General features: G+C 60.3%; 1 long non-coding RNA gene and 1 pseudogene across 1 annotated transcript; one reads left to right on the top strand and one right to left on the bottom strand.

Annotated features, from left to right (window-relative positions):
- Positions 1 to 24,081, bottom strand: part of LOC124974847 (probable RNA-binding protein 19) — a 470,746-nt pseudogene that overhangs the window by 264,724 nt on the left and 181,941 nt on the right.
- LOC124974839 (uncharacterized) lies at positions 15,602 to 23,821 on the top strand. Its single transcript, XR_007106821.1, has 3 exons — positions 15,602 to 16,107; positions 16,830 to 16,961; positions 23,742 to 23,821. It is a non-coding gene; the product is annotated as an uncharacterized LOC124974839 (long non-coding RNA).

The following is a 24,081-nucleotide window of genomic DNA, read 5'->3' as shown; positions in this document are numbered from 1 at the left end:
AGACAGGGGCGCAGCTTGCAGAAGGAGTCAGCCGGGCACCTGGTGCAACCTGGCTTCGTGCACCAGACTTGAAATGGCTCGGTCCCTCCCGCCCCACAAGAAATTAGAAACATGACAACAAACTCCAGTTGTCACAAACACAGGAACTTCCACCAATCACGGGACCCCAATCACATGCCCTGCGTGCAGAGGGGGTGGGGCAGGGTAATTGGCTCATCCAGGTGAGTGGTGAAATTGGAAGAGCGAGGTGTGAATGTGGGGTGAGGAGGCCTGTTCAAGGGCCTGGTGGCCTCCTCATTCACAGCTTTGGATATTTGCTATTTTGTGGTTTCCAATATCCACACAGTGGGGAGTGGCTGGGGAGGAGGCCCCTGTCCTGCCGGGTCCTGCCCCTGGGTCACCTGCCCAGACTGTCCCCTGGCCTTCACCCTGGGAAGCAGGTTCCTGCAGAACTTCCCTGGGAGGGCTTCTGACCTGGCATTGGAGCAACCTCTTGACGGCCTGGCTGTGTTTTGTTCTCGCTTATCTCCCAGAGCTCATGGAGCTTTGTTGGTTTCTCCCCCAGCCTTTCTTTCCCTCCTCTTAATTCTCTCTCCATATCTCTCTGCCATCATAAGCATCGGCCTGACATGATCCCCCACACTCTTGCCAACTTTCGGGGTCACCCAGGACAGGACAGGAGCGCTCCTGGCCTTGGGTCCCAGGGCTGTGGATGTGGCCATCAGCCATCTCTCGGACCCTTGGTTTTCTCAACTGTAAGCCAAGAGCTGGTGTTGCTTTCATGCCCAGTTGCTGTCACCCTGAAGGTGGTGTGTCTCAGAGACCCAGCCCTGGCAGGCCCCCCTTGGTGGCAGCAGTGATGGCATGCTGAAGTCTCAGGACACTGGGTGCTGAAGCCAGGTGCTTCTGAAAGTGTCCGCAGATGCCAGAAAGTTCCTTCTGGATCCAGCCCCATCCTCCAGCTCCACCATAACCCATTCCCCAGATCTGTTCCCCTACAGCTGCCAGGGCCTCCAGTCACAGCTTTTTGCTGGCTATGCTCTCCCTGAAACCCCTGCTCCCCATCCCTGCTGAGTTCTCTGGTGGACCCAGAGCCCCTGCTGAGCTCTGCAGCATCCCCTCCACTGGCCACAGATGCCCAGCTCTGCCAGCCCCTCCTCCCAGCTCCTCTTCACCTCTTCATTATCTCCTCGCCTTTCTCCAGAACCTGGGCTGCTTACCATGCAGGAAGCATCCAGCTCCATGGTGCTGCAGAGGAGGAAGTAACCTCAACAGGCCCCTCTCTCCCCCTGTCCCCTCTCCCTTCCCCTCTCCTCACCTTCCCCTCCTCCCTCTCTGGCTCCTACACACACATAGGCTGGCTCTTCAGAAATCAGGGCTAGGAAACTGCGCAGAAGTCAAGGCCACACAGGGCCAAGGCTGTGGGCCCTGTGGGCACGGTCAGATTTCCACAGGACTGGATGGAAGGCTCAGGCATCTCCCTCCTCTCCTGTGGTCCCTGGAACTGTGGCGCTATTCCCTTGCCTTCCCCAGGGCTGAAGTCAGCTCTGCATCCATGAGGGCCACACAAGGCTTTCCTGACCCCACTTACAGGGCCTCCTGCCTCATGTCAACCTGGCCAAGCCTCCAATAAAAAGAGACCACGCTCCTGCAAGTGGCTGTGCTGAAGGGTAGGCAGAGTGTTCAGGCTGGGTCTTCACTCTCTCCAGCTCTGCTGCCCTGAGCTGGTCCCCAGCTGTACCCTGGGCACAGACTGTTCACAGACATGTCTGCATGGACCCGGCATCCCCTGCCTGGGAGGGCAGGCATCAAGCCCCAGTGGCAGTGTCCACTAGGGCTACCATTGCCTGTTTGTTGGACTCTACAGGAGTCCCCTCAGAGCTGGGGCACTGTGCTGCTTGCTGCAGATGCAGGGTGACAAGATTGCTGTAGTTTCCATGATGCAGAGTTGACTTCAGCCCCATGGAGAACAGGGAAATGGATGTCCACCCACCCCACAGTATCCAGGGCCACAGCCAGCCAAGCCTTGGGGAGGTCAGGAAAGGCTGTTCTGGGTTAGTGGAGACCAGGGCTGTTGGGGGACCAGGGCCCTCTCTCCCAACCTGCAGACGCTGGGCCTTGTAGCCATCACACATATCACCCTGGGGCCCCAGCCCCCTTCTGAAGAAGCCGGAGCCACAGAATCATGTGTCCAAATGTGTCTACCAGGGAACTTGTTCACCAAGTCCCCAGCAGAGGTGCAGGGACTTAGATAAATGGTGAGAGGTGGCATATCTATCATGGGATGTGCTGGTCTTTAGGTGGCATCAAGCAGGTTTTGTGGGCTGGCCTCCTCTGCTCTCCAACCTCACCACCTTGTCCCACCTGCCTGGCCTCTGTCCCCAACCTTGACCCCCCTCCAGATGGACCAGGAGCCTCCTCACAGCAGGAAGACTGACGGACTAGCTCTGGCTCCTCCCATCCCAGGAGGTTGGCCCAGCCACCAGTGCCGTTCCTAGACATCTGCACAGAGGAGGTCCCAGGAGGTTCAGAGCCACCCAGAGCTCCGGGGAGACATGCGGATTCATTTTGAGAATTCATAATGCTACATTTGCACACTGTCCTGCCTCCAGAAATTGGACTGGCAGGTGCCTGGTCATGCTGACACGGTCATGGATTAATGCCTCAGATTTAGCTTATGTCATTTCTACAGAGCTTACGGCCTTCACTGTGCTTTTTCCCAGTTGGTCTTTGGCCCTGAAGCATCCAAGTCCGTCGGCGGCAGGTGGGCTCCCGGGCAGCCGCACGTGTGTGTAGATTTTCAAATCAAGTAACACCTCTCTTCAGATGCTGGGCCCATTGAATATTTATTAGCAGCAATTTGTGCATATTTATTTGATAAATGGACCTTAGGAAGGGACTGGGGTGGGCAGCAAGATGACAAGGCCAGGGAGGCCTGAGGAAGCCTGGTCCTTTTGGCCTGGCTGCTCTCGGAGCTTAGGCCCATGGGGGAGTCGGCGATGGTGTCCGGCCATGTTTGCCTGTGTGCCCCTGTGCAGGAGCTTGGTGTCCTCCAGAGCTCTGCTGGCATTGACTCAGACAGCAGAGGCTCAGGGAAGGATGCGGGGTACAGGGGACGGAACTTGTGTCAATCCAGCCCAAGCCCCACGGACACCTCCCAGGTCCTGCCTGCTCAGGATGGGATTCCCAGCATGAAGGCAGAACATGGAGGCAGACTGGACCCCAGGCCCAGAACCTGGGGCCTCCCTGGCCTGGCCACACATGCAGAAGTCTGGACTCCCTAGCAAATGGTTTCCCTGTCTGGAAGGGGAGGACAAGTGCACCAGAGCCTGTAGCATCTTGGAGTGGAACCGAAAATTCCCATCAGCATCCCCCAGCTGACCATTCCCTGCCTGGTGCACTTGCTGCCCAGGGACAGGGAGAAGAGGGTGCACCACCAGAGTGCGCTGCCTGTGGGCCTGACCCACTGTGTCATGCGGGCCTGAAGCTCCTGTCTCCAAACCCGGAGGCGCTGGTGGAGGACCTCCTGTTACCCCTGCCTCCTCTGTGGGCCTCAGTGCTCAGACCCCCATTTACCTTTTGTTTCCAGCACCTTTGGGGAGCTGAAGATGGTGTGCTTGCCAAAGAAGATGGCCAGGGCAGGCACACACAGGGGCTTTGGCTTTGTGAACTTCCCCATGAAGCAGGATGCCAAGGTAAGCTGTGACCCCTCCCCGCCCAGCCTCTCCTTCCAGACTCTGCAGGAGAGGCTCCCGGCCTCCTCAATGCAGCATGGCACCACTCCTGGGGCTTTCCTCCTCTTCCCTGGCCTGCTAATTCATACAGCAGCCTTGGAGGAACGCCTCTGGGTGTTGTGTCTGCAGGATGGGACAGTGCTGGGTTTCCCAGGCCTCTGCACACCAGAGAGAGAACTCTGCAGTCCAGGGGGACCTGGGAAGGCAGCGTGGGAAACGCTGTGCAGTAAAGCTCAGAGAGGAGAGGGAAGGTCTGGGAGCAGCCCACGGGGGCAGGGCTTCCCCATCACCTTTGTGCCCTGGCGGGTCTGGCTTGTGCTGGTTATACATGTGAGGCAGCCCAGGTGACCCTCCGTGCTTGTGTGTGTGCCACCCTTCTGCTGGGCTACTCCAGCTGGAACGTGCTTGCTGGGTTGCTTGGATTTTGGGGTGCTGGGGACAGAGCTCAGGGCCTCGAACCACTGAGCCAAATCCAGCACCAAAGCTTTTTGAGGTGAGGACTCTGCTTGGAGCTGGGGCACAGCAAGTTGGCTTTGCTGTGGGTACCAGGTCCTCACCTGCCACCAGCAGGCATCCCTCTCTGTCCTCGGTCACTGCACTCTCAGGCCCAAGCTCCAGCAGGCAGGGGACTCCCGGGCTTCCCTGTGGGCTTCCCCACGGGAGCTCTGACTGCAGGTGGCATTTCCCCTTCCTGGCAGTAGGTGGCCCCGCACTGCACCAGCGAGGAGTCCTTCAGAGGGCAGGTGCTTCTTGACACTGCCCCTGGTGTCCCGAGGGGTCCAGTGAGGGTCAGCTGCTTGGAGCCCAGGGTACAGCCCTGGGTCACAGAACAACCCCCACGGGCTCTGGGACACCCCTGGGGGCCTGCCTGCCCTTGTGCCAGGTGCCTCTGCCATGGATGCGTGGCCATGTTTGGACATCTGCTCCTCTCTCCTGGGTTGGCAGCCTTTCCATGCCTCCCATCAGGGCCCAAGGGACAGCCCCCTGTGGGCAGCAGGCCCATGGCAACAAGGGAGGCAGCAGAGGTGGGCTCCTGGTTGGCAGCACCCACCCTGCCTGGGCACAGTAGGTGGCACGCTGGCCCGCCTCGGCACGTGGTGAGTGCTACACGTGACTTGACTTTGCCCTCCTTACTGCCACAGTGCCTGGCCCCCAGGTCGCCATCCTTGGTCCACAGGTGTGCACACCTCCAGGGTTCTGGGCAGAGAAGGCCAAGGGTTTGGTGCCCGCCCCCAGTCCCCAGATGCTGGACAGGGAGGGGCGGCTCCCTGCAGGGGTGCTGGGGGCAGTGCAGGCCCCTGTCCTGGGAAGTGCCTCTTGCGGAGACCACGGTCAGCACTAGCTGTTAGCACACAGACCACAAAACCAGTCTGCGGGAGGTGGCATCCCTGCGCTGCGTCCCCTGCCATGGGACCTCAGCTCCCCTGTGGGCGGTGGTCAGTTTCCTGGCAGGGTCACCTGAGGACGGGGTGCAGCGGTGTCCCAGGAACGGCCGGCCCTGGGCGGCCTCCTGTTGGCCATGAGGGGAACATGGCAGGGAGGGGCCAGCAGCAAGGTGCCCTCCTGCCACCCCAGAGTGGGGCCACCCCGGGACACAGCACTTGGGTCTGGAGGGTCAGACCAGGTATGTGTGTCCAACCTGGATACTGTGAGCCCCGCGCCACGTTGCAGTGAGAACAGCCAGGGTCAGCAACCCCACAGGCCTGGTGGGCCCTGACCCAGGACCCTCCTGGGTCTTGCAAGGCCTTGGTGCCCTCTGCTTAGCGCTGCCATGAGGAGCAGCACCTGCCGCTTGTTGTGCCAAGAGGCCTGTTCCAAGCGATCCTCAGGCAGGGGAGGGGACCAAGAGCAGGGAAAAGGGGGAGGCGGCAGGAGTTGTGGCCATTGAGCACTTGGGATGGCCAGGCTCTGTCAGTCAGTGCACCCCAAGCACCTGCCCCAGGTGAATCCTGAGATGTCCCCACCACACCAGTCACCAAGGTGGCCCCAAGCATGTGCTGCCTCCGTTGCCTCTGAACAAGGGACCCTGAGTCCTCTGTCCCCTCCCCAGAGACCCAGGTCTCACCTGGCATCTGGGGTCCTGTGGAGGCTGCAGGGGCTGAGCTCAGAGTAACCAGGCAGTTTAGGACAGCAGAGGCACCGTGAGCGCCACCTCAACAGAGGACACGGTCCCCACACACACACATCATCCCCACCAGCCTGCCGCACCCAGGACCCCTGGGGCATCTGCAGAGGCGCTCCCTCTCCCCGATTCCTGCCTGGACTCAGCCGGCTACGGTGGAGCCTGTGAACCCACAGGCAGCACAGCCCAGCTTGCCGCTGAGATGCCCTGCACACTGAGGGCGGGTCCAGCCTTCAGCTCTCATCACAGTCGTGGTGACCAGAGACCTGCTCACAGGAAGCCGGGTGAACGAGCTGGTGTCTTCTCCCAACCCAGGACATTTTATGAGCTCCTGATGTCCCGACAGTAAACGTCAGTCCCTCTGACAGCGCTGGTATTACCTAGCCCTCTAGGTGTGACAGCAGCGTTTTCAAAGAACCTTCCCCATGTCTTGCAGGGAAGCAGGAGATGGAGGCTGAGGAGTGAAGAGGATGGAGGCTGAAAACAGGACAGAGGCTGAGGAGAGAAGAGGATGGAGGCTGAGGATAGAAGAGGACCAAGATTAAGGATCAAAGGAGACAGAGGCTGAGGAGTGAAGGGGACAGGGTATCATGTACCAAGGACCCACACAGAGCTGAATGCAGGGCCTCCCCAGGCTCCTGGGCTTGTGGTGGGCACATCTGTCCACAGCCATTTGTCAGCCACTAATGCCCCCTGTGTTCTCTGAGGACAGTACCTCTGATCGGTGGACCTGTCAGACTTCCAGAATCCCACTCAGCAGGACAGCCCCATGCACTGCAGGCGTCACGCTCTGACCCTGGCAGGACTAGGGGCAGCAGGCAGGAGGCCCTTGACAGCTGGAGGAAGGAGGTTCAGAGGCCCCGTCCTGGTCAGGGTCGCACAGCCAGTGCTCCTCAGCTGGGGACAGCCTGGTTCCTCTGTCCTGTCCGCTGGGTCCCCTAACCCAGTACCCTCTCTTGCTGCCCCTCCTCCCAGCACACCCTCGTTTCCCATCTGGCCCTGATGCCTCAGGGGCTTCTGGGAGGAAGGCCGAGGCTGTCCCTTGGAGCGTCTCTGGGAACAGCCTCTCCAGCCCCTGAGGAGCAGTGATCTTCCTCCTCCTGCAGAGGCCTGGCCTCCCTGCCTCCCCTTGCCAAACCTGAGGCCGGCCCAGGAGCCCAGCCAGGTACACCTGTCCCCACTGGCTGAGTGGTTGCCCCTGGGAAGCTGCCCTACCTCCGCTTGCCCAGACCAGGCGGGTCCTGGAGGAGGAAAGGAGGGTGCAGGGAGGGCAGGGCCGTGAGGCACAGGCGGGCTGTGCCCAGGAACCAGAATACGTTTTTTTCCCATGAAAGGTGCCTTTGATTCTCCTTCCCTGGACACACATTTGTACTTCTGTGACTGCAGCTGTTTTTATTTGCCACTGCTGCTGATGTTTTAAAAGGTCTATTTTCACATGGAATGTTCTCCAACTAGCAGAGCAATGTGTTCGCTTAAATAAACACTCTGGGGAGCCGGGATGGCGGCTGGCAGCAGCAGAGCGCCTCTGCTGCAGAGGACCGCATGGCTCCAGTCGCTGCAGCTTGCGGCTTCCTGCATGTTCCTTGCCGTCCCACCGAGCTGGGGTGGGCACAGGGAGCCACGGAGATGTAAGCCCTGAGCTGCCCCCATCCAGGGGACACCACAGGGCTTCTCCAGGCCTCTGGTCACCGCAGGGTTCACTGACAGGCCTGCAGTGGGCAGGGTTGGGCCAGGCAGAGCCGCTCAGATGCACAGGCTCCCTTCTTATGGGGTGCCAGGCACAGAGCCACATGGTGCATAGGGAGCCATCCCGTCTGCCTGTCTTGGTGCTCAGCATGTGCCTGCTTGATCACATGCAAGGGCAGACGGCCGGGCTGGGTCTGTGGGGGCCTGAAGAGAGAAGAGGATGGAGGCTGAGGATAGAAGAGGACCAAGGTTGAGGATCAAAGGAGACAGAGGCTGAGGAGCGAAGGGACAGGGTATCACATGCCAAGGACCCACACAGAGATGAATGCAGGGCCTCCCCAGGCTCCTGGGCTTGTGCTGGGCACATCTTGTGCAAGGAGCACCACCCCAGTAGGGGCACGGCAGTGGGTGCACCATCCACACTCCGCTCCTCCAGCAGAGCCACATGGGGTTGGTGTGGCTGCAACCCAGAGCCACCTCTTCCCTGCTGGACGAATGTGGAGGAGGGACCGTGACTCCTGGACCCAGGCGACACCCCACGAGGGGACACTTCTGCCCTGGGGCCAGCATGAGAATGAGGAGGAACGATGCCAGGAAGCACTGCCCATGGCACCACAGAGCGGGTGCAGCCTGGGGCCCAGGCATCCCTTGCTCCATGCCTTCCAGCAAGTTAGTTGGGAGTAGATCAGGAACCGGGTCCTGGCCCACTCTGCCACAGCATGTGAGGCACGCATGTGCACTCTGTCCTTCTTCTTCCATGTGCGAGTCTACCAAGCATCCATCAGCACAGACTAAGGGAAGAGAAGATGCGTCTGGACCCTAAACTAACCCTTCGAGACAGGGACTCAGGCTCAGCCAACATGTGTGGACTGAGAGTCGAGAACCAGGACAAGCCACCCCCAGATGTGTGCACCCCCAGAGCGAGCCCTTGGGGGCAGTGTCCTCCTTCCAGATTCACCAGGCCATTGGTGAGAGCTGCCGAGGGAAGGGGCAGATCCCAGCTGAGCTTGGACTCTGGTGACTCACTTACAGTGGCAGCCATGGGTTCCAGGAGCCGGATCTCGCCACATGCTGGGCGTGGGGCTGGAGGAGCAGCCCTTGTCTTACTTGGTCTTCTGGTGACCAGTGAGGCCAGGGTGTCCCCATTTTGAAGCTGAGGAAGTGAAGACAGAAGTTCCCTGTCAGGTCAGGGAGCCAGAGAGCAGCCGAGCCAGCTCTGTTCCTCCTGCCAACCAAAGTACCACTGGCCCCTGGCCCGGCCCTGCCTCTGACCTCAGCTGCAGGACTGCTGTGCACTGGAGGGAGGGAGAAGCGTCAGTCTCCATGCTCAACACACCACAGGCTGGGAGCAAATGCGGGTACTTGCCTCGGAAGCGCACTCTGCCACCTGGGTCCCTTTCTCAGTAGGCCCCAGAGTCACAATCTGTCATGCACAGACCCCACTGTGCCAGCACAGTGCAGGCCAGAAGCTGTGGACAGGGCTGTCAAGAGAAGCCTCATGGGACTTGGAGTGGGGGACAATCGTGCCCACTTCAGAGGTGACAGCACTGGCCAGCAGCCCTGCCAGCGTGGTTCCCCCATTTGCTGTGCTCAGTGCCCTGTCCCTGGGCCTGCTGTTCATCCTTAGCCAACTCAGTGACAGCTCACTCTAGGTGTGGGGGCAGCTGGTCAGGGCAGGTCGGTGTGGCCCATGTTCTGTAGGAGATGCAGCCCTCTGCCTGCCAGGACCATTCTCCAGGGAGTAGGAGGGACCAGAGGACACCCTGGGCAGCAGCAGACAGGAGTCTGTCCTGGCTCTGCCCAGGAGCCAGGCAGTCCTTTGCTGCCCTGTGGAGACATAAGTCCTGCCAAGATCGTGCAATGAGCTTTTGTTGCTGGGAGGAGGTTTGTCTCCAGGGAGGCTGTGGAAAGGGCAGGCCCAGCGTGGTGCTGGCTGCCTTCTGGTGCCTTCTGTTCCTCAAGATGGCCGCTAGGCCTGGCCAGTCTACCTGCACCATCATCCCCATGCCACCTGAGCAGAGCTCCCAGGAATTTGGACAAGGTGCCAGGGAGACCCTGGCTCCCCAGACCTGTGGTCTGTGGCTGCATCAGAGGAGAGTGAAAGCCAGGATTCCTGGGCAGCTGCCAGTAACCTGGGCAGTGGGGAGCCCCTGGGGCCAGGTGGGAGCTGCTCAGTGCCCCCGGGGGCCATGCAGCTTCTGAGCAGAGCTCAGACTCGAGGCACACTGCCTGAAAGGAGCTCAGGTGCCATGGAGTTGGGGTCCCAGGGTCAAGGTCAGAACACACCTGCACATCAGAGATGTGTGCAGGACTAAGCAGGGCTCAGGGACTCACCAGGGACCAGCAACAGTGGGGACCTGTCACATTGCTTAGGTTAAAGGGACACTTGGAGGAAAAGGCAAGGGCCAGAGCTCTTGTCCTACAGGTGGAGCAGGGAAGGAGTGGCCACCTCCACCACTGGGCCTCCCATCCACTTGGCCTCTGTGGAAACCAGAGTGCAAGGGAGCCCTGGCCACAGGCCCAGGAGTCACCTTGTACATGGGGCTGGCCAGGAATGACCAGCATCGGCCATCAGAAAACAGCAGGAAGTGGCTCCCAGGGGCAGGGTGGCTCCTCTGTGGCCTCTTCTTCACCTATTGACTGCACCCTCAGCATTCCACTCTGGACCTTAGTCTTCCCCAGTGAGCCAGCTGGGGTTTTGACCTCTGGGTCCTGGCAGCATAGGGTCACTGTCCCCACCCTGTGACGTCCCAGAGTCCTGCACATTGGGCACAGTGCCAGACCAAGACTGCACGTGTCCAGTTGGGTCCAGGGGCTTCGCTCTCCAGTCCAGACCTGCTCCGCCTGCCCTTGCCTGTCTCCATGTATGAGGGAGCAGGGCTGGAAGGGACCCTCAGGACACTCAGCCAGGTCACCCCCTCCAGCCAGGGCCACCCTCACCGCCCACCCAGGCTGGAGACGCTCAGTGAAGGAGACACCATGGTCTGCTCTGGGTGTGGACTGAGCACAGTGCCTTCCCTGCAGGGATTGATGAGGTCAGGCCGGGGAGACTGGACAGGTGCTGCTGGGCAGGGACAGCTGCAGGGAGGGAGGCCAGGTGTGCTGGGCACTGGGAGAGCACCTGGCCATGGCCTGTGTGAGAAGGGAAGGCCTCCTGGCCACCAGCAAGTGTGTGCACAAGGCTGGCATCAAGGGCCTGTGCCGGGGAGGTAGCATGGAGCATCCAAAAAGGAAAGGAGCGGGAAACTGGCCTGCCACAGGCCTCACCCACTCAGCTTCCCTTGGTAGCAAGGGGAGAAGGCAGTTCCTCCTCTGAGTGGGCCCAGGTCCCTGCAGTCCGTAGCCACCAGGAGATCCAGGGTCCTCAGCATGAAGAGCTCCCACCCAGGGAAGGGAGGCAGCAGAAGCAGGGTTTGGAGAGGCCCATGGTCCAGGACACAGCTCACCAGAGATGCCTGAGGCTATTGGGCAGAGGCTCTGGCCACCCTCAAGCTGGTCTAGGAAAGCGGGGATGTGACCGTGATCTCAGTGGAGTCAGTATGGGAGGAAGCAGCTGGCAGACCTCAGCCCAGGGCAGCAGAGGGCCTTCACTCCCCTGCCTGGCCTGGAACCTTCTGTACCTCAGAGTGCCCCTGGAGGCCCAGGCTCAGGTCATCATTGTCATCATTGTCTCCTTTTCCTCTTCCTCCTCTTCCTCTCCTCCTCCTCCTCCTCCTCCTCCTCCTCCCCCTCCTCCTCCAGTATCCCTTACCTGGGCTGATTTCTCTGCAGCTGCCTCTTCCTAGGTGGTCCCCTGAGCACTGGGGTGGCTCCGGGGTTTCTCCTTTGGGAAACGCAGTTCAGTCTTCTGCACCTGTTGTAGGTGTGTTCTGCAGAGCCAGGGAGGGACATGGCAGTGGAAGGGAGGGGACCCACAGGAGTCAGAAGAAACCAAAGGGGACAAGTTCAAGACCAGTGTGAGGGACAGAGCCACCAGGGCCAGCAAAGGAGACTGGCACCAAGTGACATGGGCTGCACAGTGTCACACATTGGCCAGAGGAGCTGGGGCTTCCTCAGGAGCTGCTGATGCTGACAGGTGGTGGTGGGGAGCCTGCTAATGAGGTTGCCCTGCGCAGAGAGGATGGAACATGGGAATGGAGGTCTGGCCAGGCGCCACCCCGGCAGTGGTTGTGTTGACTGCAGGGCACGTGCAGCCTCTGTGGAAATGGAACCACTCATAGCAGGTTCAGCCCAGCAGCCCCAGCCCTACTGGAGCCCAGCGCCCAGTGCTGCAGGCAGGGAGGATGGCAGGTGCCAGGGTGCCTTCAGCTTATGCACAGCTCTCTCTCGTCCCCGTGCAGAGAGCCTTCAATGCCCTGTGCCACAGCACCCACTCGTTCGGCTGAAGTCTGCTCCTGGAGTGGGCGAATTCCAAGGTGACCCTGCAGGCCCTACAGCAGAAGATGGCTGAGTACTTCCATGGTAGGTGTGGCCTGGGGACTGGGCCTCTGGGTTCCAGGGCTTCTTGGGAAGCAGGAGGAGCTGGGTCCCCATGAGCACTGGCCTGAGCTGGGCAACCACCCTCCTGTCCCTGTGCTGGAACGCTGGCCACCTGCAGGCCTCCCTACCATCACAGGTGCCTGCGCTCCTGTGCCAGGTGACAAAAGGAAGGTGCCAGCCTCCTTCCCACTCTACCTGCTGGCTTAATGATGGGTCATCTGGCTGGGGAACACATACCCTCCCGCCTGGGAGAGCAGGCTCTAGCGTGGGGCCAGGACAGTCCCTCCTGTGATTGACCGTGATGCTGAGGTCTTTGCATAGTCCTCCTGCCTTGTCCTGGGGCCCAAGGCTCTTAGCCCTCCTGTGTGGGCTCCAGGTGCCATTGCCCCATGGTGCAGGCCCCTCCTGGGGGGCAGCCGAGGTCCCTGGGTTGCCCAGGGGTGTTTGCTGCAAGGCCCTCCCTGTTCCTCTGCAGAAAGAACCTGGAGCTGGGGTGGGTTTCCTCACCTGGCAGGGGAAGCCAGGCCTCCAGCCAGGCAGCAGCCTAGGACCTCCTGAGGTTGTGGCTTCCAGGCGTCACATGCCTGGGGCCTGAAAAGCAGGGCCTCCAACCAGCGGAAGTGGAGCAAATGCACCTGAGTATCCTCAGAACCCAGAGGCAGCCCAGGGTCTCCAGTCATGGCCACCTGCCACATCTGCAGGACTCAGACCCCTGCTGCCCCACTGGCTGCCACCTGGTCTCCATTTTGCTTCCTTGACTCCAGGTGGGGTCCTGCAGCTTGGCCCACTCTGTTCCCTCTGATGAAGTTCCTCGCCCCCTTCCTCCTGGACGCCGCCTTCAGGAAGCCCACCACCCCCTCATCTGTGCTCTTCCTCGCTTGTCACAGTCACTTTCTTTGTTCATCGTCCTCGTGGCACCCACACTTGTGCAGGTTTGAGCTCTTCTTTGTCAGTGTTGGGTTCATATCTTGGTCCCTGGCACCTGCCAGGCTGTCACCTTAGGGTGAAACATCTGAGCCAGGGCAAATATGAAGCCAGAGAAGCAGAGGCTGCAGCCAGTCTCAAGCTCATGGCTCAATAAGTCCCCAAATCCTAATGTGCAGAAAGCCCACGCGCCTGTTGACAGGGCTTGATAGGCCCAAACGCACTGTCCGCAGCCGTTTGCGTAGGAACTCCCCGAGCGGAGGAGGGTGCCCACTCCCCTGCACCCACCCAGCCGAGGAGGCCAAGGCAGGCATCTCAGCACTTCTGCCCGGGGTTGCAGAGAAGCCCTTTGTGCTGAGCTGCACAGCATGTTCCCTTCTCCCAGAAGCACTCCTGTGCGATGAGCCCACCTGACCACTTGGCTACAGCGGGTGGGTGGGCACTGCCTCATGAACACGCCATGTTTGCACACCCTCCATGTCCCTCCAGGAGCCTATGAGGTGGGTGGCACCAGCCCATTCTGCAGATGGGAAAACTCAAGCCCTGGGCATCAAGGTGACAGTCGACAGGCAGCATGTGTGCCTGTTTCCCTCCGCGACCTCAGCCCTGGATCCCAGTGCAGGCCATCAGGCAGGGAGGGATGTCAGCCTGGAGACGGCCCTGCCCTGGAAGCTCCCTCCTGTCCTGCTCTCCTCCTCCCAGAGGCCCCTGCAGCAGCGGCAGGGCCTGTCAGGTGGGGCTGCGGGCCTCTGCCCTCCTGTGGGTCTTGTTCCCTCTGTGCCCTTCCCTGTGGTGAGAAGTACCCAGTTCCTTTGTGTTGAGGTCACATTGTCCAGTGCTCCTAGGAGCTGGCAGGCCCGAAAGCAATGGAATCCATGCCCAGTTCCCTCCCTGGCCCTGGCCTCAGCCCTGAACTCTGCCAGGAAGGTACTCGGATCTCAGGTGGAGGTCACAGCTCTGCCTGCCATGTCCCTGCGGGTGGGCAGGAGGTCTTGGCTCTACTTGCATGGGACATTGACGTGCCTGCAAAATGGAACCACCAGGGCAGGTCTCAGAAGGTTGCCCTGGGTCAACCAAGACTTTGACAGGACAGAAGAGCTGAGGGAAAGGACAGCCAGGTAGATGTCCCCCAACAAGCCTCCTCTACTCCTGGTCCCTCATCAGGTTCGTCATCTGCAGCTCCAGCATTGCTGGATCAGGTGCTGTTCTCAGGCCTGGCGCGTGGGAGTGTGAGCAGAGTGGAGGAAGAAAGGTAAGTCTCCACCACTGTGTCCTTTTCTTCCCAAGTGTGTCACAAGCCAGCGGGTCGCAGCATTGGGAGACTTTCAGGGCCTCAGACCCTGATACCTGCCAGGGACACGATGGTGGGGAGGAAATCCACCCTCTGTGCTGCATCTACAGCCAGCCACGAGGTACAGGGGCCGTTTTTGGCAGGAGCGAGGCTCTGCTTCCTGCGTTGCCATTTTCCAGCTGGGGACCAGCGGGCTGTGGTTAGCCTCTGTACCTGTCACCTCCAGAGTTCGGGCGCAGACAGGACCCACATGGCAAGCATCTGGCAGCACCTCCCCCACCTGTGCAGGCTGGGCCAGCAAGGCCACAAAAGCTAGAGCTTCCCCATGGACACGGCCACATCCTGTCTGGTCACCAGCCTCTAGCACGGAGCCGAGGCATTGCCAGCCTGGCTGCTGGAGCCCTGTGCATCACCCACACCACTTGGCTACAGGTCTGCTCAGAGGTGGGACCTCCCACACCCCTTTCTCTTGATTCCCTCATCACACCCATGCCTTCTCTCTCGAATGTCCCAGTCTGCCCTCCAGGGACAAGGTCCTGGCTCTGCCCTGTGGACCCTGCAAGTGGTGCAGCTCCTGTCCTTGTGTGGGAGGGACAGGCAAGCACTGAGCCAGCACGGGGCCATAGAGGCCAGCACCTGTGTGTGCCCCCTTGTGCCAGAGGCGCTCAGCCTGGGCCCCCTTATCTGTGCAGCTGGCACTGAAGTCGTTTGGTCTGTAGCCAGATGTTCCCTCCTTGTGCCTTGAAGCACCACTGATCTCAAAAGAGAAGGTTGTGTGACTATTTGCTTGTTTGTTTTTGTACTGGAGTTTGGACCCAGGGGTGCTCCGTCTACCACTCAGCTGCATCCCCAGCCCTTTTATCTTGAGATGGAGTCTCACTAGTTGCCCGGGCTGGCCTCAAACTTGCAGCCCTGCCTCGGCAACGCCCTGGGGTCACAGGTGTGTGCATGTGACTTAGTGAAGTCCCAGCCAGGAAAACAGTAAGGAAAAGGGGAGAGCCTGTGTCAGGGACTTCCTGCATGCAGAGGGACACATAGCAGTCTTATGTTCTCCTTCTCAAGTGTAGACATTCAATTTCATTTTAGACCCCAATTCCCTAGAGAGGAGCTATTCCCGATTTACAGAGGTCCAAATTGAGGCCCAGAGAGTTCTTCTGACTTGCTGAGGGCACACGGCTCTGGACCCAGTGGAACAGATGAGGCTGTTTCCTCATTCCCTAAATCCCAAATGGCCTGCTCTGTCAAATCTGGGCTCCCGGCCAGCAGGGAAGCCACTGCAGAGCATGGCCCCCAGTCTGGTGTTCTAAATAAAGTTTTATTGGAATGTAGCCCTACCCATAGGTCTGCATCTCATGCTGCAGGGGCAGCCAAGCGGTTGTGGCAGAGCCCATGTGGCCCATGAAGCCTGAAGTCCTCACTGCCTGGCCCTCATTGGAAATTGGCAGCACCTCAGCCTTATGGGCTGACTGGGCTTGTGTACCCAAAAACTCCAGATAACTGATTCCCCCCAGATGACCGGCCTCTTCTGCATGCAATTCCAGCCTCCCAACTGCAGCTCCCCTCCCCTGCCCAGCTCCGGGCACTGCTTCATGTGCCCTGGAGAAGGACCCTTGCTTTACTTCTGACTCACGCACTCAGCAGCTCTTGGCTGATCACCTGATGGTCCAGATACTGTCAGCTCTGGGCTGAAGAGAAGGTCCATCCCACACAGCTGACACTGGAGCAGGAAAGACAGATGATTACCATATTGACCAAGTCCTGTGCAGGAAGTGAGAAAGGATGACATCCTTGGCTCTTATTCCCCATGGTGCTTATGGAAGCTTCCCAGGGAGTCACCATTTCTCTGATTTGAAGGGACCAGGCAGCCAGAGGTAAGTATTCCAAGCAGAAGGAAGCTCAGGAGCAAAGGCCTTGAGACAATCAAGTTCAAAGCAGGCCATGGGAGCTAGGGAGCAGGTCTAGGGTAGGAAGGGGCCAGGAACACACTGCAGGGACCAGCAGGGGTTCACCATAGCTGTAGGCTCATCTGGCCTGGCAGGGAGCCTGGCTTTTATTCAAGATGCAGTGGGAAGCCCCCGGAAGGTTTAAGAAGGGGTGTGAGTCCCAGGACCAGATTTCCTCTTTCAGACCTTATCCTCCCTATCTGTCAGGGTGGCAGCATAGAGGAGAAGGAATGGGATAGGCGGTCCATGTCTTTCTCTAGTAAGTAAGGACAGTAACCATAACAGAGGCCAGGGCTTGAGAGAAGAGGTAGACTGCCCTTTTTTGGAAAAGGTAGTATCACCGGACTGGCTTCTGGAGGGCAAGAGATAAAGCAAGCCTGGTGCCCAGGTCTTTGCTCTGAGTCACCCATCACAGTGGGCCATGCAATGAGCCATCCAGGAGGCTGGGAAGAAAGGCATATGGGTGGGTTTCTGGGCCAGCTGGGCTCCAGACATCTAGCAGGACACCTGTGGTCTCAAGCAGATGGCTGAGTTGGGAGTTCACAGGTAAAGTCGGGACTGAGGGGTGCACTGGGAAGTCATCAGCATAGGGATGACACCCACAGCCTGTCCCAGCTCACACACCCTCTTCAAGAACTCTGTCTTCACAGGACAGCACATTCCAAAAGACCAGGGACCAAGAGCCTTCATCCTGGTGTCTGCCAGCCTTGCAGACAGGCCTGCTTGATGTGGACCACGGAAAGATGGTCATCAGGCTTTAAGACTCAGGAAACTTCCAGCAAGTACGTGAAGTCAGAATTTACTTCAGAGCCTCCCTCTCATGGTTTCTCTGCCACCTGGAGCTCCACACTTTCAGGACTAGACTTGGTGCCACGGCCCTTCTGAAGGTCCCCACAGGAGGAGGGCAAAGGGGACTGTTCCAGGCAACCATGCAGGATCCCGACAGCAAGGCATAGCAGAGGGCCTGCCCTGCTGGGGATGGGTCCCTTCTCCACGCCCTGGGGCTGCTGCAGCTGCTGGAGGCAGGATGAGTAAGGTCACAAGGGGTACTGTGTGGGTCAAGGCATGGGGGTCGGTGACTGGCCATGGGGACAGAAGGGGGCTTGGGGACTCGGGGTCCCTGAGGCCAGCTGGAGCAGGTGTTGCACAGCCTCCCACCCTGCACCCTGAGCCTCACTGGGGACATTTTGGAAATATTTCTTGGCGCTTCTGCAGTATCCTGTGCAGGCACCAGGTCCCCCGGGAGTGCATGTCCGTGCAGCAAGGTGCTTGCTCCCAGTCCGGCTAAACTGTTATTGACTCGTGTTCTCCCCAGAAAAGCTCAGGGTGCAGGGGTGGGGCCAGGAACATACTGGAGGGACCAGCAGGGGTCCACCATAGCTGTAGGCTCATCTGGCCTGGCAGGGAGCCTGGCTTTTATTCAAGATGCAGTGGGAAGCCCCCGGAAGGTTTAAGAAGGGGTGTGAGTTCCAGGACCAGATTTCCTCTTTCAGGCCTTATCCTCGCTATCTCTTGGGGTGGCAGCATAGAGGAGCAGGAATGGGGTAGGCGGTCCCTGTCTTTCTCTGGTGAGCAAGGACAGTAACCAGAGCAGAGGTCAGGGTTTGAGAGAAGAGGTAGACTGCACATTTTGGAAAAGGTAGTGTCACCAGGCTGGCTTCTGGAGGGCAAGAGACAAAGCAAGCCTGGTGCCCAGGTCTTTGCTCCGAGTCACCCAGCATGGTGGGGCCATGCAATGAGCCATCCAGGAGGCTGGGAAGAGAGGCGTGTGGGTGGGTTTCTGGGCCAGCTTGACTCCAGACATCTAGCTGGGCACCCGTGGTCTCAAGCAGATGGCTGAGTTAGGAGCTCATAGGCAAAGTTGAGGCTGAGGGGTGCACTGGGAAGTCATCAGCATAAGGATGATACCCACAGCCTGCCGCAGCTCACACACCCTCTTCCAGAACTCTGTCCTCATGAGATAGCACTTTCCAAAAGACCAGGGACCAAGAGCCTTCATCCTGGAGTCCACCAGCCTTGCAGACAGGCCTGCTTGATCTGGACCCTGGAAAGATGGTCATCAGGCTTTAAGACTCAGGAAACTTCCAGCAAGTACGTGAAGTCAGAATTCACTTCAGAGCCTCCCTCTCTCGTGGTTCCTCCGCCACCTGGAGCTCCACACTTTCAGGCCTAGACTTGGTGCTGCAGCCCTTCCGAAGGCCCCTGCAGGAGGAGGGCAAAGGGAATTGTCCTAGGCCACCACACAGGGTCCTGACAGGAAGGCATGGCCAAGGGCCTGCTCTGAGGAGGTGGGTCCTCTCTCCATGCCTGGGGCCACCACAGCTGCTAGAGGCAGGATTGGGAAGGTCACAAGGGAAACTGTGTGGGCTGAGGCATGGAGGTCAGTGGCTGGCTTAGCCTGCCCCCACTAGTCCAGGCTCAGGATACACTCTGGGTAATCCAGGCTGGGAAACCTACACCCACCCTTGAGTATGGTCTCTCAGTGGCCAGACCAGTGTCCTGGACCCCATGCTTCTCAGATGTCCAGAGCGAGGTCACCAGGCCAGGCTCAACTCGAGGAGCCAGAGCCCCTCATTCCTGGGTCAGTCACAGCAGTGCCCGTGGCCCTGGTGACCCCCGTTGCCCACCCTTGGGAGCAGATGCTGGGCAGCAATGGTGTCTGGCTCTGTCTACCCAGTGCAGGGTGCAGCCTGGAGACCTGGCCTGCACCTTTGCTGTGGAGTCCCTGCTTCCCGAGGGAGCCAGGTGTTGTCCCCTGCCACAGTGCGGGTGGCTGAGCATGGGCCTCGGCTTGGTGTACCTGGAGGAGGCCCAACGTGGAGCGCCAGCAGTCACGTGATGTACCCACAGCCTAGGTCGCAGCCTCCTTGTCTGAAAAGTGGAACACTGGTGTCACCAACTCAGGGATCTCTTCAAGAAAGTCCGCAACCTGCCACCCCAGAACCCACAGGTGCCCGAGTCCTAGCCCTGTTCTGCACCCTCAGGCTTAATTGGGGCAGCTGGATCCTTTGCTACACACTGAGTAGCTCCTGGATGTCCTCGAAGGTCACCTTGGTACTGCTTGGTTACATTTAGCATTTGCTCAGCCCCTCCTGGAGCTGCCCTGGCCTTGGGGCCTTCAGCCGGTGTTCCTGAGTCCTCTGTGGGGAGCACTGCTGCTGGTCCTGTCCACGTAGGAGCTGTCCAGGTAGGGCAGAGAAGAGGGAACCCTGGGGATGCAGAGCCCAGCTGCCCCTCAGCCTGGCTCCCAGGCCCCAGGCAGTGCTTCAGCTCCCAGCCCTGGCCCCAGCGTGAGCCTGGGACTTGGTGAGTGCTCAGTACTAAATACCTGCTGGGACCATCCAGAGCCCCGTGAGGCCAGCAGAGCAGGTGCTGTCCCCTTGAACAGATAAGCGCACTGTTCTGCCACAAGCAGCCCAGGGGAAGACGCAGGGAGGCAGCCGGGCTCCTGCCTGGGGACAACAGGGTGGAACCAGGGAGAAATAAGGCCGAGCATCACAATTGTGGGGGTCAGGTCAGCACAGGCACCTGGCCCCAGGCACCCACACCTGTGCGCCTGTGCCCGTTGACCCATGGTTGGCCCCCAAGGTCAAGGATGGCAGGCCACTGAGTCCTAGGCTGGAGCCTGGCCTTCCGTGCCCTGCCTCCCTCCATACCTCACCTCTGCCCACCTTGCCCTGTCCCCCTGGCCTGCTGCAGCCGAGCCAGCTCGGCCTGCAGCAGAGGACCCTACCAGCTGGTCGAGGCTGGCCTGCCCTTCTCAGGGTCTCCTGTCTCCGTTGCCTGGCCAGCGCCTGGCATGGAGGGGCAGGGGTGCAGCCGTGTGCAGCAGCGCCCTCTGGACCCCCAGTCACTTGTGTGGGTGCCCTTCCAGGGCCCACCTGAGTCTGGGCTTGTCTGTTTGGCCACATCCTGATGCTGGTGATAGCCAGAGAGGTGATTCCAGGAAAGCAGGAGGACGTGGGGCTGTGGCCAGCGTCACAGCTCCCCATCTGCCCACCTCACTGGTGGGGCTCTCCTGGGGCTCCCTCCCCCCCCTCGAGGTGTCCTCAACCAAGGCCTCTGCATCTGTCTGGGGCCCCCAGGGGGAGAAGTGGCCTCCCCTCATGACTCCAGGAATGGCGGAGTGAGTGGCGCCATCCTGAGTGCCCACTGTGGGCTGGGCACCTCCCTCACACACAGCCACTCTGGCCTTTGAGATGGTCTCACCATCCTCCTGCTTCAGCCTCCCAAGCAGCCAGGCCTCTGGTGATCGCGCTGCACTGGCTCACATTCTCCAGCACTCCAGGTGGAGGGGTGGGCACTGTACATTTCATTGTCCTTGATAACTGCAGAAACTGAGACCAGAGAGGTGAAGCATCTTGCCCAAGGTCACCCAGCCAGACTCAGCAAGGTTGGATCCCAGGTTAGCCTGGAACCCAAGCCCAGAGCCCAGGTCCCTCTCCTCTGTTCAGAGCCCAGCTGACCTCCCCTCCCCTGGCTGCTTAGCTGCCTCTCCTCATGGCTCCTTGCAGAGCCCCTTCTCTCTGCCAGCCACCTCCTCCCACAGCTTGCCTTTCTTCAACATTCTGCCTCTGGAACAAAACCCATGAAGTGCTCTCCTGGCCCCCGACAGGCTGGGCCCCCACCCGCACCTTGCACACAGGGCGGCCTTGCCAGCTGGGGAAGAGAGACTTGGGCTGGTGCTCTGTCAGGGAATTAATTGAAAACTGAAATCATTAGGGGCCTCCAGACATGCAGACTGGTGGCTGGAGGTTGGGTGGGCAGGACGGCTGGGGAGGCTGCACCTCTGCCAGGCTCCCTCCTGGGGCCAGTGTCCAGATGTCCTCTCCTCCTTTACCTGACACCTTCCTTGTTCTGCAGTGTCAGGGGAGAAACCTGCTGAGGCTTTGATGTTGGAAGTGGGGTTCGCAGCTGCCCCTGGAAGCAGGGTTGGTGGGGTGCTAGGTGTCCTTGGGGTCCTCAGCCTGGCTCAAGTCCTCTGGGGGGGGCCTGGCCGAGGCCTTGAGCTCAGGCCCAGTGGGGGGGGGCACACAGGTGACTCACCCAGGGCCACCCCATGGGTCACGGAGCTGGAGGTCACCATGTGCCCTCGTGTCCCGACAGTGACAGCAAGTGGCCCTGTGTGGCTTGGTGGGTCCTGCATGTTGGCGCTCACTACCTCCTGGAGGAGAGGGCCTGGGCCCCGCGGCCTGGCTCACTGGTGGGGTGGCGTGTGGCCCAGCCACCGACAGCCCACTTCTGCACCAGCTCTGTCTGCACTCCCTTGAGCCACGCCACCCCACCAGGGGGCACAGAGAGGCAGAGGCTGTTCCCTGAGGCCACACAGCTGGTCCATGCAGAGCTTGGTGTGGGGGTGTGTGGAGGGTCTTGCAGGAAGGAGACCCCTCAGCTGGTCACGGGTGCTGGCCCTAGACTGGTGGCACTGCATCTCTACCGTGGGCCTCCCTCTGACACTGTAGCCACACCCCCATGCCACTGCCCAGCGTTGGGAGCAGAGCAGGGGACTGAAAGGGCAGGCGAGGTGGACGGATGACGAAGTCCAAGAGTGGAACAGGCCAGCTGAGCGCTGTGGGGGACAGACAGGAAGAGACCAGAAGTGGGGGACATGGGGAGAAGTGGACTTTAAGTAGGGAGGTCAGGGGAGCCTCACCACCGTGGCCCCTGAGTGGCTCCCCAGATGGAGGGAACAGCCAGGCAGGGCCTGAGTGGAGTGGCGGGTGGCCCAGGAGCTGAGGCAGTGTTGACAGGGTGACAGGCCTGCCCCAGGCCCTGGTGACCAACCAGCAGATTTGACTTCCCAGGGTAGGTGGCACCCACAGAGGTTTGGAGAAGGGAGTGGAGGCCAGAGTCCATGGTGCCTGTACCAGGCCTGCAGGGAAAGGGAGCAGTGCTCAGGTCCGACCTGTTGGAAGCTCGGCCAGCGTCCCAAAGGGAGGCTGGTCCCCTGCCAGACTCAGGCTGAGAGAGAATAAAAATCCTATGGAGCTAAAGGCGGTAGCTGCTGCTGCTCCTGAGACCCCAGGCCAGGTCTGGCCCAGGAGGACAGACCCAGGGGACCCTCCACCCCAGGACTTCTGTTTACTGGTGCCTATTACCTGCCCATGAATTCAATTTCCAGAGGCCATTGTGCACCTGGCAAGCTGGCGATCACCAGGGGATGCAGCCTTGAGCGGCCTAGGGGTGGGGTGGCAGGGAGCCGCCAGCCCAGCGCCCCAACCCTCCGCTCTCACCCTGTGGGCAGCTCAACTGCACCCTCAGAAGGGGAGCCCACCTGCTCATCCCCCAGGGGTGTCAGGAGCCCTGCTGCATGCCAGGCTTTGTGCTGAGGCTGGGGTCTCAGAGCTGCAGGGGACAAAGGCTGTCACATGGTGCTGGGTGGTGGTGTGGGCTGTGTGCCAGTGGGGGGTGGGGTGGGCAGGAGCTGGGCCAGGCCTCCAGGTGGCCCCTCCACAGTCTGGACCAGCTTATGTGGTACCCCGGGGATGTGGGGTCTCTTCTTAGGTGACAGGTGCCTGGGGCATGTGTCCAGGGGATTTCCAGGAGGGTGGGGTTCCCAGAGAGAAGATGATGGGTCTCCATCAGACCAGGGCCATGTCCATCAGGTGGGGGCAACGAGTGGAGAGGTGGCTCAGGCAGGTCCCCCTGGGCCAAGCACTGTGCTGTCACCCTGGGGGCCTCAGCAGCTGGAAGGCTGGAGAGGAGGAGGAGTGGGAACCACATGAGTTCCCACCGAGTGAGGCTCTTGAGACCTGCTCTGTGCAAATCAAGTCTTCAATTGAGTGGACTGTCCACCAGTGAGCAGTTGGTCTAGCAGAAGGACTGACAGAGAGGCAGCCCAGCGCTCGACCTCGCTGCCCTGTCTCCTGAACCCCTGCTCCCGCCACTGCAGGCCATAACATGGGCTTCAGCGTGGCCTGAGGTTAAATCCACGCTGCTCCCTTCTGGCCGACCTCAGACCCTGCCGCCTGGCCCACCCTCACCTACACAGGCAGTAACAGCTGCTGTGGGTGGAGAGGAGTCAGGCCATGGCGCCAGGAGGGACACATGGGGGCCCAGGTCACCTGCCTCCATCCCTCCTGCCCTCTTTCCCCTCTCCTCACAGAGAACTCCTCTGCAATCCTCAAAGCCTACCCCAGATATCCCCTCCCGCCAGCCACTCCCCATCGCCCCTCCACGCCTCCCTGGGGCCCTGCACTGAGTTGCAACTGGGTGCCCGCCGCTCCTGTGCCATGGGAGTCTGTGGCCTCCAGTCCCAGGAATGGGTTGTGCTTGTCCCCTCAGCCCTTGCTGGCCTTGACCTGCAGGGAGGAGGAGGAGGCTCATGCAGGGGCCTCCTCTGCTAGACGATGGGGAGAAGACATGGAGGCAGGAGGGGCTCCGGGCAGTTCCCTGCCCTCACGCTGCCCTCTGTGCCCTGCTCTCCTTCCCTCTCCCCTCCCCTGACATCCTCTGTCCTCCTGTCCTGCCTCCTGGTCCTCTGCTCCTCCGCGTGCCCTCCTCTCATCCTCTCCCCTCTCCTCACCCCTCGTCGTCCTCCTCTCTCGCCATCTGGGCTCCAGAGACCCCAAAGAAGAAGCAGTTTGTGGTGTTGGACGGGATCCTGGAGCAGCTGCAGGACAGTGACCATGACGGCAAGGAGCAGACCCTTCAGCTGTGAGCTGGCACCAGAGGCACGTGCCTGGGGCCCTGGCTGGGGTGGGGCCACCACAGCTCCAGGGTGGAGGGGACAGAGCCCTCTGGCCATCTGCCCCCAGAGGGCCCCACCGGCTGCTCCACCCTACCATCCTGAGGCCACACAGGGGCCTATCTGCTGAGAGCAGTGTCAGGGTTTCAGGGTGCAGAGGCTCAGGGACTTGCCCCAGGAGCACAGTCTCCTGAAGCCGGGACCCTGACCCCACC

Source organism: Sciurus carolinensis, unplaced genomic scaffold, assembly GCF_902686445.1.
Source record: "Sciurus carolinensis unplaced genomic scaffold, mSciCar1.2, whole genome shotgun sequence".
Classification (NCBI taxonomy): Eukaryota; Metazoa; Chordata; class Mammalia; order Rodentia; family Sciuridae; genus Sciurus; species Sciurus carolinensis.
The sequence above is the reverse complement of the archived record's forward strand: the minus strand, read 5'-3'. Positions and strand labels throughout refer to the sequence as shown.